At 45.5% G+C, this 11,228-nt stretch overlaps 1 pseudogene across 1 annotated transcript in view; it reads left to right on the forward strand.

Moving 5' to 3' along the window:
• LOC308053813 (3 beta-hydroxysteroid dehydrogenase type 7-like) overlaps nt 1-11,228 on the forward strand; it is a 59,611-nt pseudogene that overhangs the window by 4,632 nt on the left and 43,751 nt on the right. The window contains exons 2-5 of the transcript in view: nt 2,360-2,515; nt 5,416-5,524; nt 9,741-9,849; nt 10,050-10,210. The product of the transcript in view is annotated as a 3 beta-hydroxysteroid dehydrogenase type 7-like (transcript). The remainder of the gene's footprint in view (nt 1-2,359; nt 2,516-5,415; nt 5,525-9,740; nt 9,850-10,049; nt 10,211-11,228) is intronic.

Here is an 11,228-nt window from a genome sequence, read left to right on the forward strand (position 1 = left end):
GTCAGTACGGTCATGCCTTTTTCACAGTGACAAGACCCCACTGACAGGCGATAGCTCCTGAGCTGCCCTGGCCCAGCGTCGTTCTTTCACGAAGACCTGCTGCCTCTTCCCTCCTGAGCCCAACAACTTCTCCTTGCCCCTATCAGATGTCACCTTGGGGGGGGGGTTCAGACTACCTTAGTTACACTCAGCTCGTGCTGTAAATCCTCCAGCGTACTCTGAGTCCCTCCCAGTCTGATGTTATCTGCTGAGCTAACGAACAAATCTGCCAGATTTTGGTGAAAACAATAAAACCCACTCAAATACAGCAATAAACCCTGGAGAACCCCAGAGCAGCCACCTACCACAGCCAGCAGTTCCCTGGGAACTGTAATTCAGCCAGCTCTGTGCTCACCCTCGTGTGCCTTCCTTAGACCATCTCTCTTGCTTACGAGAATGACACGCTTTCCAAAGCCCTCCTAAAATCAAGATAGATGACATCGACCTGTTCCACAATATCCGTACAGCCTGTTAACCTGTCATAAGAACAAAGGAGGTTTCTCTGACTTGATTTGTTCTTGACAAATCCATGTCAGCTGCTTCTGTTCCCCTTTTTATCCCACAGGTGCTCACACACATGTTGCTTAAGTGTGTTCCTGAATTTCCTGGGGTTGAAATCAAGCTGTTCTGTAATTTCCTGGCTCTTCTTTACCTCCTCTCTAAGCACCAGTGTGTTATTTGCTGTACTGCAGTCTTCCAGTGCTGCCAAAATTTCTCCAAAGTAGCTGATAACACAATAAAGCTGCAGTTACATCCACCACCTCTTTAGCAGCCCTGAATAAAGCTCATCAGGCCTCATCAATTGGAAAATTTCTTGCGGTAGCATTGTATCCTCCCCGATTTCGGCTGAGCTCTCATCATTCTCTTCCTGGTCTTAACTGCACCAGCTGCCTTAAGACAGGTGATGAGAAAGAGACTATTGAACACTTCAACCTGACTGGTTACGGGCTTTCCCTCACTACGAAGTAGCAGCAAAATCCTCCCAGCACGAGGCTGCTGAGGTCCTGCTCCACCTTTCAGCAAGAGCATCCTCTGTGCTCGGGTCCCCCAGGCAAGCGTATTACCTCTGCTGCATGGACAACGCCTGCCTGCCTTTTCCTACCCTAGTCTCAGTCTGTGCTTTAATATTAAACTAACTTAATATTAAAACTCCTATAAGCTAGTCCACCAAATCTTGGTTATGCTAATTAAGAAACCGGCTTGACCTTTTTGTAAAACTTCTGCATCTTCCTACCTCTCATGCTTCTTAGCAAAGGCTCACCTGGCTAACCTACTGTCTGGAGGTTTGTCCTTCCGTGGAGTTCCTGAGGAATAACCCTGTTCTATTACCACTTTGTCCTGGGAGTTGTTCACTGAGGGCTTCCCTGTCATAACACTTCCACGGCTGGTGTCACAGACCCTTCCCTGAGCTGCTCGCTTGTATGATCCTTCAGAAGTTGCTGCTCCGATCCCTGGCTGCACGGGGCTCCCCAGGAAGCCACCAGCCCAGGGCAGAGGAGACATCCCCCTCCCAAAGCAATCCTGTGACTGCTGCTGCTGTCTGGATTATTACGAAACCCCTAAGGAGTACAGCTTCCTGACCCCAGCTTCTTCTTGGCCTATTCCCAACTACAGAAAAAGAGAAAAATCCTACTTCAATGTTACAATACTGTCTCAAAGCAAGAAAAATAGTAGCAGATGCCAACAGTAGCCATGTATGGAACAGGTATTGGGGGGTGGGGGGAATGGAGGGGAAAAAAAGCCCTTCTAAATGGCTCAAAGGGAGGAATTAGCTATGAAATTTTTCAACTTGTTACATTCATTTCCCTTCCCCTCCATAGTATTTGCAATTTAAATAAAGCTCTGTGCAACATCCCTTGAACTCGCCTAGGGTTATTCCCAGCAAGCTCTAAAACTCTTCGATCTGAAGGAAATTGTCCGGCACAGCATCACTCACACACATATCCGGGAGCAAGTCCTGTGGCCAGCTGCAGCTCTGGGCCAGCAGCCTCCTGCTCTGGCTCGGCACTGTCCTCGGACGCGTGCTAGAGATCTGCACCGACAGCCACAGCTATTCTGACCCACAGTCGATGCAAACTGGCAAAGTGCTAAGCTGAATTAAACCAGATGCAGATCTGGCTTCTTGGGGTTCAAAAGTAGGGATGTATTTTCCGCTGGTGTGATATATTCAAATGGCTTAGTTGTTAATTAGAGTGTGCTTCAGCTTGCCCTGCAGAGAAGAAAGCTTTCCAAGCAGGATCGTCATTCTGCAAGAAGGTGAGGATGCTGATTTGTACTTTTCTTTTTACCCTGCATCTATGATTATATTATTTTTCTCCAGCTACCACTCATGTGATAGTGATGAAAGGAGACATTCGAGACTACAATCTGCTCCTTGCTGCCATGCAGGGAGTTCACGTGGTTATTCACACAGCTGCTATTGTGGACTACAGGAACACTGTGCCCTTTTGGGAAATGAGAGCTGTCAATGTTGGGGGTAAGCTCTTTAAAATAAGCAATTAAATACAGGCTTACATTCACACACCTTGCTGTAGTCATTCAAGAGGCTACAAAAAACATACCCTCTCTGATCTAGTGCTCCCTTGTCCCCTGAATTTCACGCACACCGCTCTGCTACGAGATGAGAAAGGTGCCTGGGACCTTTCCTTTCCAGCAGGGATGCTTCTGCCTCTGCCCCTCTGTCCCTGCTCAGGGCAGGCCATGCTGCTCCTCTCCACTGCTAAAGCTTCATCTCAGAAAGTCACATCTAGACCCAGTTACAAGTCAAGGTAACATTCACTAGGTGGTCAAGGGTACTGAGGTGATTCCGAACATGCCTGTAGCGGTAAGAAACCGTTTAGCATGTGACAAGGACAACAATTGTTAACGCCTGTTCTAGATAGCTTACAGCTTTCCCGGGGATCTCCAGGGAAAAAACCCTGCAACATAAACCAGCACAAGCCTATACCAGCTGAACTGCATCCGCACTATAAGGGTGTGATGTTATTTTAATTATAGTCAGAGTTCACAACCATTATGTACCTACAAGCCATGCATAACTGAGAGCTCCACAACACTTTCTTCCTATCACCAAGAGCTGATTTCATGTTAGGTTCAAGATCTGCTTAAAGAAAATTTGTTCATAAATCTAAGAAATAAGCACAGGCTATAAAAATAATGAAATCCCTATTACACCAGCAATTCCAATGGCACCTCGGGCTGTTAGCTACTAAAATAGTTGTTAACCACAAGGAAGGAATTTTATATATTTTTATATATATACATATCTCAAACTCAATTACTGCTTAGGGCTTCTACTATTTGCTGATACATTTGAGGGCAACATTTAAATTCCATCCTTCTTTTCATTGCTGTAGTTGTTTTCAAAACCAGATGCTTTTAAGAGCCTGTGCTGTGCCTGTGTACTGAGAATATTCAGAGCCTGAGGGTTCCCTCTGCCTTTTAATGGCTTTGTGAAATCTTCCCCTTCATCGTCTGCTTGCTACGAGCAAGGTGCTTTAGCGTAGGGAGGATTTCACAGATAGCGGTGAACACTGGGCAACTCCCCTATTCTGCAAACCAAACCTCTTGCAGATGCTTGTGGCGTTCCCAGGAAATCATACCCACAGAGGTTTTTCCAATGTGACCGAGCGTCTCTTTGAGGAGCACAGTCCGAGATGTCTTAACAGGAGCTTTATTTTCAGGCAAACTGCTCTGCTGTTCTGCATTTCTGCCTCCCCTTTGGTGGTTCACATAGACGTCCCTAAAATGAGGCTGCTGCTCCCACTAGGACTTCTCGAAGTCTTGAACTGAGAGATCAGTCATAGTTTTCTATTAAAATCATAGCAGCTAAAAAATTTAAAATTACCTGTATTTGATATCTGCTGTAGACTTAATGGAAAAAAATAGGGTCAGGACAGGTCAGCTCTATAATCCTCTAGCTGGCTCCTCTGTGTAGCTCAGGCCACAGAAATTCATCCAATTACTGCCTTAAGCACAACAATTTGTGGCCAAATTGGTCTATGCCTTTTCAAAAGACTTGCTGCCTAGAATTAAGGACTACAAGTTAATGGGCGATCTATCATGGCTTTCAGCAACCCATAACAATACTGAAGAGTATTAGTGTGGCTATGGTTAATTAACATTTCTGGCAAAAATGTACTTCTTTTGCTTTAATTCTCTCCTCTGATTCAAGCACTGGTTGCCAAATCCTTTTATAGTCTTTTTGCCTAGATTGAGGCGTCCTCTTCTACAAGAATTATTTTTTCCATCTAGTCACTTAAAGACTTCTTAATCTTCTTTTTGTTAAGCTGAATGGATTTTAACTCAGCTGTTTCCAGTGATGTTTCTCAACAGGGGTTCTCAGTTAACTTTACATATTGTGATAGGCTCATGGAGAAGTAAATTGATTCTTTTTCACCAGGTCTTCATATTGCTTTATGCCCTCTGAAACTATCCTAAATTCAGTATTTCCTTGAGAATTTCAGACTATGCCCTTAACAACAAAGAGAACAGAGAAATCAGAAGCCCTCTCATGCAAGACCTGCAGCAAGGCTCAAGGGCAGACCCTGATTAGCCAGGTATAAATAGAGCGGAGATTTCCAGAAGCCAACCCTACGAGCAGCTTCCTTTAAGATCTGCCTTATCAGATTTGAAGGCCCCCAGAGTAAGCAGCCATGGTTATGCTGTTGTCACTGAGGTTCTCACAGAATCAACTTGAAAGAGTCATAAGTCATTTAAGCCCACCTTCTTCCCCAAAAGCCAACCAACCAAAACCCACACACACTGACCCACAAGTTCCGCCAGAGCAACCTTTCTTAAACCAAACCGTGCTTCAGACTCATTTGGATGTCATGTGGACTTGTAAGCTGTGCCCGCTCCTTTATTAAAGATTCTGCAGCTCTCCAGAGTCTGTTGCAATGATTTTCACCCTATAGCCACCCTATGGTCCTCCTGCAGAACTTCTACAGAGGAATATATGCAACTAAAACACAAATGCTTTTGCCAGGAGGCTGCAATTCACCATTCGACAGCCTGTCCGTGAATCAATACAGATGGCGAACGTGGAGTTTTGCTCTGCTGGGCTGTCAGCCTCCTCCCTGTTAGCACCTATTAAGTAACCATTAAGTCCAAGTTAAGTCAGTTGTCAATAGCCACGGAGATTAAGCCACAGGATAGCTATAGATGTAACTGCTACTCTCATGTTATAACCCATCCATTCCTGTGCAAACGTACCTGAGGAACCGCAGCCTGCGCCTGTGGCTTTCCATCTTTTCAGCTGTAAAAAAGGTGGATCTGTTCCAAGTCAGAATCTCAAGGCTGGAAAACTCTTTCGATTTGCACAACAGGAATCAAGGCAAGGTGGTTCCAGTTTGTCCTCACCAACCTGCCCCACAGGTACTGGCCACGTGTTAAGGGCCTGCTGTGAGCTGAACATCCCATATACTGCCTACACAAGCTCCACTGCTGCGGTGGGACCCAACATCTCACATGAGCCTGTGCTCAGGTAAGGCTAAGCAAATAATTTCCATCGTTCCGGATTGCTGGTTAAACAGCAACAAAACCGCAACCAGAGGGAGATTTTTGCTGTGGCTACAAAGGAGAAGATACGTGTTCCCCTTTCCGTTGATGCCTCTTCTCTTGCTTGAAAATCCTGCTTTGCTGCTCTTCGCTTCCAGGAACCGTACCTCTTCCCAGCCCATACTCAACCAGCAGCAGATATCACCGACTGAAAGAGCTGCTTGAGAGGTGTATGACCCGCTGCACCCCGAGGCTCTCGCCGTACGTACAGTCCCGCTCCTCTAAGCCCCAAAATCAGTTTCAGACAAGGTCTCAGATGCTTATGACCGTTTTGTGAAACGGTCCAGTCATCTCCTGGTCAGAGCTTTTGCTCTCCCCTCATACTAAGGCAATCCAAAGGGCAGGTGATGCTCTGCTGTCACCAGCCCCCTCTCCCCCCTCCTTGCAGCTCCACAGTGAATCGCTACCAAGCTTGTACCCAGCTCCTATTATCAAACGCAGTCACATGCGCACAAACTGGTTTAGCACTGTCTCAGAAGAAATTTAGTTGGCCACATAGTCTTAGGGGACAGATTGCATTCGGTGTGACATCACCCTACAGTGTTCATGTGTAGTTACACTCCTCTGTGACCTGGAGCTGGCCTGTAAACCGTACCTTTCTATCCCTCACAATCCTTTTTCCTGGCAATATACTTACAAGGGCTAACTCCTGGACCTTAGACTGCTGGGCATTATGCTCAGCACCTCTCTTCTCTATATGGATCTTATAAGACCGACTCACAGACCCAGAAGAAGCAGCAGAGCTTTAGAAAACCTCCTGTGGCAAAGGTGGGATTTGGAGCAATACAAAGACAAGTGGTCAAAATTATGATTTGAAAGGGGTTTCTGCTTAGAGATCTTTGATATCCAGAACTGATTTTCACAATCAGTTGACATTCCCACTCAGGACTCAGCATCAGGATACCTTAGGTACTCATGGGGCAACAGTACCTGCACCTTGAGAGCAGGGCTGATATTTCTGAAGACCAGGAGCTGAAGTTTTAGGTCAAATTTGAAGTCAAGTAGAGATAGCTGCAATCTGATACATGCCGTTATAAAGTTTCCTGCTAATTTCAAGCCTGGTGGTAGCTATACAGACCTCTCAAACCATGGAAACTTGTGTGCAAGGGGGACTGGCTCAAAGTCAAGTTCTGTCTCTACAGGCAGCCAGTCCAGTCACAGCTGGCTTCAGTCCTTTGGCTCTAGAAATGTGAGCCCATATAGAAAAAGCTGCTTAAGACATAACTTGAAATGGCCTACAAGCCTAACTTTCATACTTACAAGTAAAACTAAGGCATAACCTGGTTGTTTTGAAAAGTGCTCAAGCACCAAAATCTGTAAAATAAATGTCTGGTTTATGAAAAAAATCCATGAGAGCAACAAACCTCAATCCAGCTGTGTCCATGAGCACTAGAAGCTCTGTGTCACTGAAAAGCTATGGGATTTTGTCATTAGCATATCTAAATAATTTCTAAAAATGAGGGTAGATACAGGCATATCATTAGTATTTTAGTCCTGAAAAGACAGATGTGAATAGACGTCTTGAAAAATCTACCCCAAATCTTGCCAGCAAGGACAGTCCTTTGGCTGGCAATGACGGTACCAACAGGTGCAAGCAAAAACCCATCCAGGCTGACGCTCACAGAGCTACGCAGGAACACGCTCTGCCCACCAGCTCCCAATCCTTCCCCCCCCCCAAAATGCAAACAAACCCACCCTCAGAGCCTTCAACTAATTTTGCAGAACACACTTAGGTTCTCCCGTGATGCGGCGAGAATGCCCGAGAGCGTGGTCTTCATTCTCCAGTGATTCTGATTTTAAACTGAGGGAATTGCATAACACAAAACGAGAGAAGGGACAGCCCCCCAGTCAAAAATGACATCATCTGTCTCAACAGGGAGCCCAGTAATGACTGGAAGACAATGTAATATGCCTCTTTTCCAGACTGAAAGCACAGGTGACACGGCTTTCCCCTTCTTCCTCCTCTTCATCTCCCCTGTCCACACCCCATCTGTTGTGCTCCTCTCTTCTCCCTCACAATCCATGACCCTGACTGCCTGCCTTTTTCTCCATCCCCCTTCTCCATCATTCCTCGTATAATTTTATTTAACTCACTTTTACGTGCTTGGGAATTGACACAGACGAAGCATGATTAGTCTCTGGACAGGGTGATGGGTGCAGGGATAATGCTCACACCTCAGCATCCGACAATAATAGAAAATGCCTCTGTCAGTCTCAATCCCTCTGAGACAGCCACCACTGAGATACCTTCTGACAATACTGCTCCAGTCTTATTAGCGTTCAGTTATCTGTGATCGTTTTGAAAAGCAAGAGCATTATGCTGAGCTCTTTGTTACTACCAAGCTTCAGAAGGGGTGGGGGAAGGCAAACAGGAGCAGAGCACTGCAGCCCAGGAACTGCAGGCAGGTTTGCCCCTTTGTGAAGCTGCTGCTTTTTTAAAAGCTCTGCTAGGCAAAAAAAAAAAAAAAAAAAAAAAAAAAAAAAAAAAAAAAGAATTTGGATTAAAAAAAGAAAGCAATTAAAACTAGAACTTCTAGATACCCCCCCTAATTGTCTTGGGCCTCTCCCAGGCTTGCAACAAACCACGCACAATCAATCTTTTGTCTTGCTTGTTTTCTGGTTTGTCTCTTGCTCATCACCCACAAACACAGAGAAGGGGAGGAGGGTTTTGTGATAAAAGCCCAGGGTGTGCAAGGAGGCTGTATTCCTGATGCTCCTAATTTATTTCTGTTGCTGTAGCACAAGGCAGCCCTGCTCTCAGCTGGGATATCTGACACACAAGATACTCGACTGCCAAACAGGCAAGAGAAAGGCAACAGCATTATCCACATTTTACACAGGAAGATCTGAGCATAGAAAAGAGTAAGCAAGTTGCCCAAGGTCGAACAGGGAGCCTGAGTCAGAGCTCGTCCTCCCGAGACCCAGCGTTTGACAAAAAGACTCCTCACGGGCCACTTAACCCTTCCAAAAGGTGCGTCCCATCCCTATCTGCAAAAGAAGCATGGTAATTCTTCATCGCCCCGTGGGGGGTACCCCATACCTGGCAGCGCCTGGTGTTCATCTAGGGTGAATTTCTCTAGGAGAGCAAGATATAGAGGAAATTAATTTTAAACTGTGAAGAAAGTCTCCTGCAGCACGCAGAGGGAGCCTATCCATGCGGCAGGGGAGCAAGTGGCCACATGGTACTCGTGGATGGTCCTTCCCGATCCTTCAAGCCAGGTTTCTTCAGTCCCCAGCCCCTCCAGAGCCCACTGGAACTGCTTCACCAAATTCTGTCATGGACGAACATTTATCTAGAACCACTGGGACAAAATGCCAGCACCCTGGTGGGGAACAGAGCTACTTTCTTGGATCTCTTTGGAATTATTTCAGGACCTGTCAGGCCAGTTACATGCTAGATCCCACGGGCTTTCCTCCTTGCAGCTCTATGTTAGGAGGCTAGTGAGCTGGTTGCCTTCCATAATGGCAACCAAGTGTCCCCAGCACGGCTGCAAGCCCTGCTTGCCCTTAGTTATGGGCTGCTGCTTTGTTCTCCCCCTTGAGTGTAATTTGCTAGGGGAGAGGAAGGAATAATCCCAGCGCAAACCTGCTGATTGCATGTTTTCCAGGAGATCACATGCATCTATAGCACATCACTGGCAAATGTCTCCCAACTCTAATCAACTCTGTGAGAAAATTAAGCAGCAGCTTCTCCTTTTAGTTCATGGCCCGTGAGAGGCTTTCCTCTACCTCTAATGAAAAAATGAAGTAGGACTGCTGTCATTTTCCTGCCCTCCATCTTCCTCTGCTCTTTCCAACTTGTTCAGCCACTTGTGAGTTACTTAAAAAGGTAACTCCACTGCTTTCCACTCGGCCTGCCAGAGGGCTATTTGCTTCAATCACACTCTCAAACAAAAACAAATCGAGCTCTCAGAAATCAAACCACCATGGTCATGCAAACCCGCTTATGAACAGCCAGAACCACCTGGTATTAACTGAGGCCTTATTTTTCCCAAATCCTGCAGCAAGGATCTCCTGCAGCTCACAGCCAGTGGTAAGTCCCTGGAGAGCAGGGACTGCAGAGTAAATCACACTGTGACAAATGTCTCCAAGCCCCGTGCTCTACTCCACGGTCACTCACTGTCTCTCACAATCTGTTTCAGAGGAGCTGAGGACACCAAATACAATGGGGCAGTGGAGCTGCCTTATGGGAAGACAAAGACTGTGGCAAAAAAACGTGTACTGCAAGCCAATGGAAAAAAAGCTAAAAAAGTCCATGGTAGCACCCCTGGTATTAAAGCACAGGATGGGTGGAAGGAGAGAGGTGGTTAGAAAGACCCAAACCAGCCCTAAATGTCCAGAGCACCTCTGCAAATGTTGACTCCTCTAGACCAATATTCCCAGGTTTTATTACTGTGGAAGATTTCATCTCTGAATCCATCAGTCACTAACATCCCTCCCTGATTTTACAGCTAAGCAACGGTGATAAACTCACAACCTGCATCATCCGTGCAAACAGTGTATGGGGAGAAAGCAACGTTTCTTCAAGTGTTGTATTTGCTTGCCAAAGCCAAGACTGGTGCCTTGAACTACCTGGAGCCTGAAAACACAGTGTGTAATTACACATACATGGGTGAGCAAACGATTGATCTCTTTGCACGTGGTGCTACCAGGCTGGTTTAGTCACAGGGGATTTTACATGTCAGCTTAACCATAATCTTCCAAGACAGAGGGGTGAGCGTGGTGAATGAGCACAAATATTTTTATAACCACAAACCTTAGACTGGCTAAAAGAATTTTTAGAACAGTTGTTTACATTCTACTGTTTTTCTTGGGATGGGTTTTCTTCTTTTTCCTCCCCTCAATGTAGGGAAAATGTTTAGAAAACTGAAAAAAAGAGTCAGTGGAAAAAAGGATCGCAATCTCATCCGTCTTTCTCTAGGTAACAGTTTCAAGGGACATATTAGTGGAGAGAGAGAGAAATTCAGGCAGTATTTTTCAAACATTTTTGTTTTGAAAAGACAATTTCTTCCTCATTAGAAGAAATTAAACTAACACTACTTGTAAAATTCCTTGCCAAAAATGGCTGTACCAGATAACCGATTTTAGCAAGCACAACAAGCTACTCACAAAATGTATAGAAAGAGCTTGTTGTGGTGTCAAATGCATTTCAGGGGTATATAACTCACCATTAAATCATGCAGGGGTTTAGTTATTTCTGTACGGCACACCTACATGTCTTTTTCCAAAAGTGCAGATAACAGTAGTTTGAAAATGCTGTTAGAGAAGAATCAGGCCTAGATAAATCAAGTGACTTCTTCAAAGGCTCACAGCAGAGCCAGGAATAAAACACTTGTGCGCTGCCTCCCATTCATCCTGCTCTCGCTACAAAACATTGCCCTTTTGCTTCACATGAACCAGTATCACAAGGCACATTAATTGTCCAGCTCAAAGGGGAGACCAAAGGTTTAAAGGATCTTGGAGGTCTGGATTAACTACTCCGTTTCTCTACAGTACAGCTGAGTAACACGAAGAGTGCTTCCCCTGCTTCACAGCACTGAAGCCGGTGGATCCAATGTACCCAATCTATGGCAACAGGAAAATTTAGCTCCTTCTGAATAACTGTTTCTCCCTCCCTCTTGTTTCTCCAG

This window comes from Falco punctatus (genome assembly GCF_963210335.1).
Source record: "Falco punctatus genome assembly, chromosome: 1".
Taxonomy (NCBI): Eukaryota; Metazoa; Chordata; class Aves; order Falconiformes; family Falconidae; genus Falco; species Falco punctatus.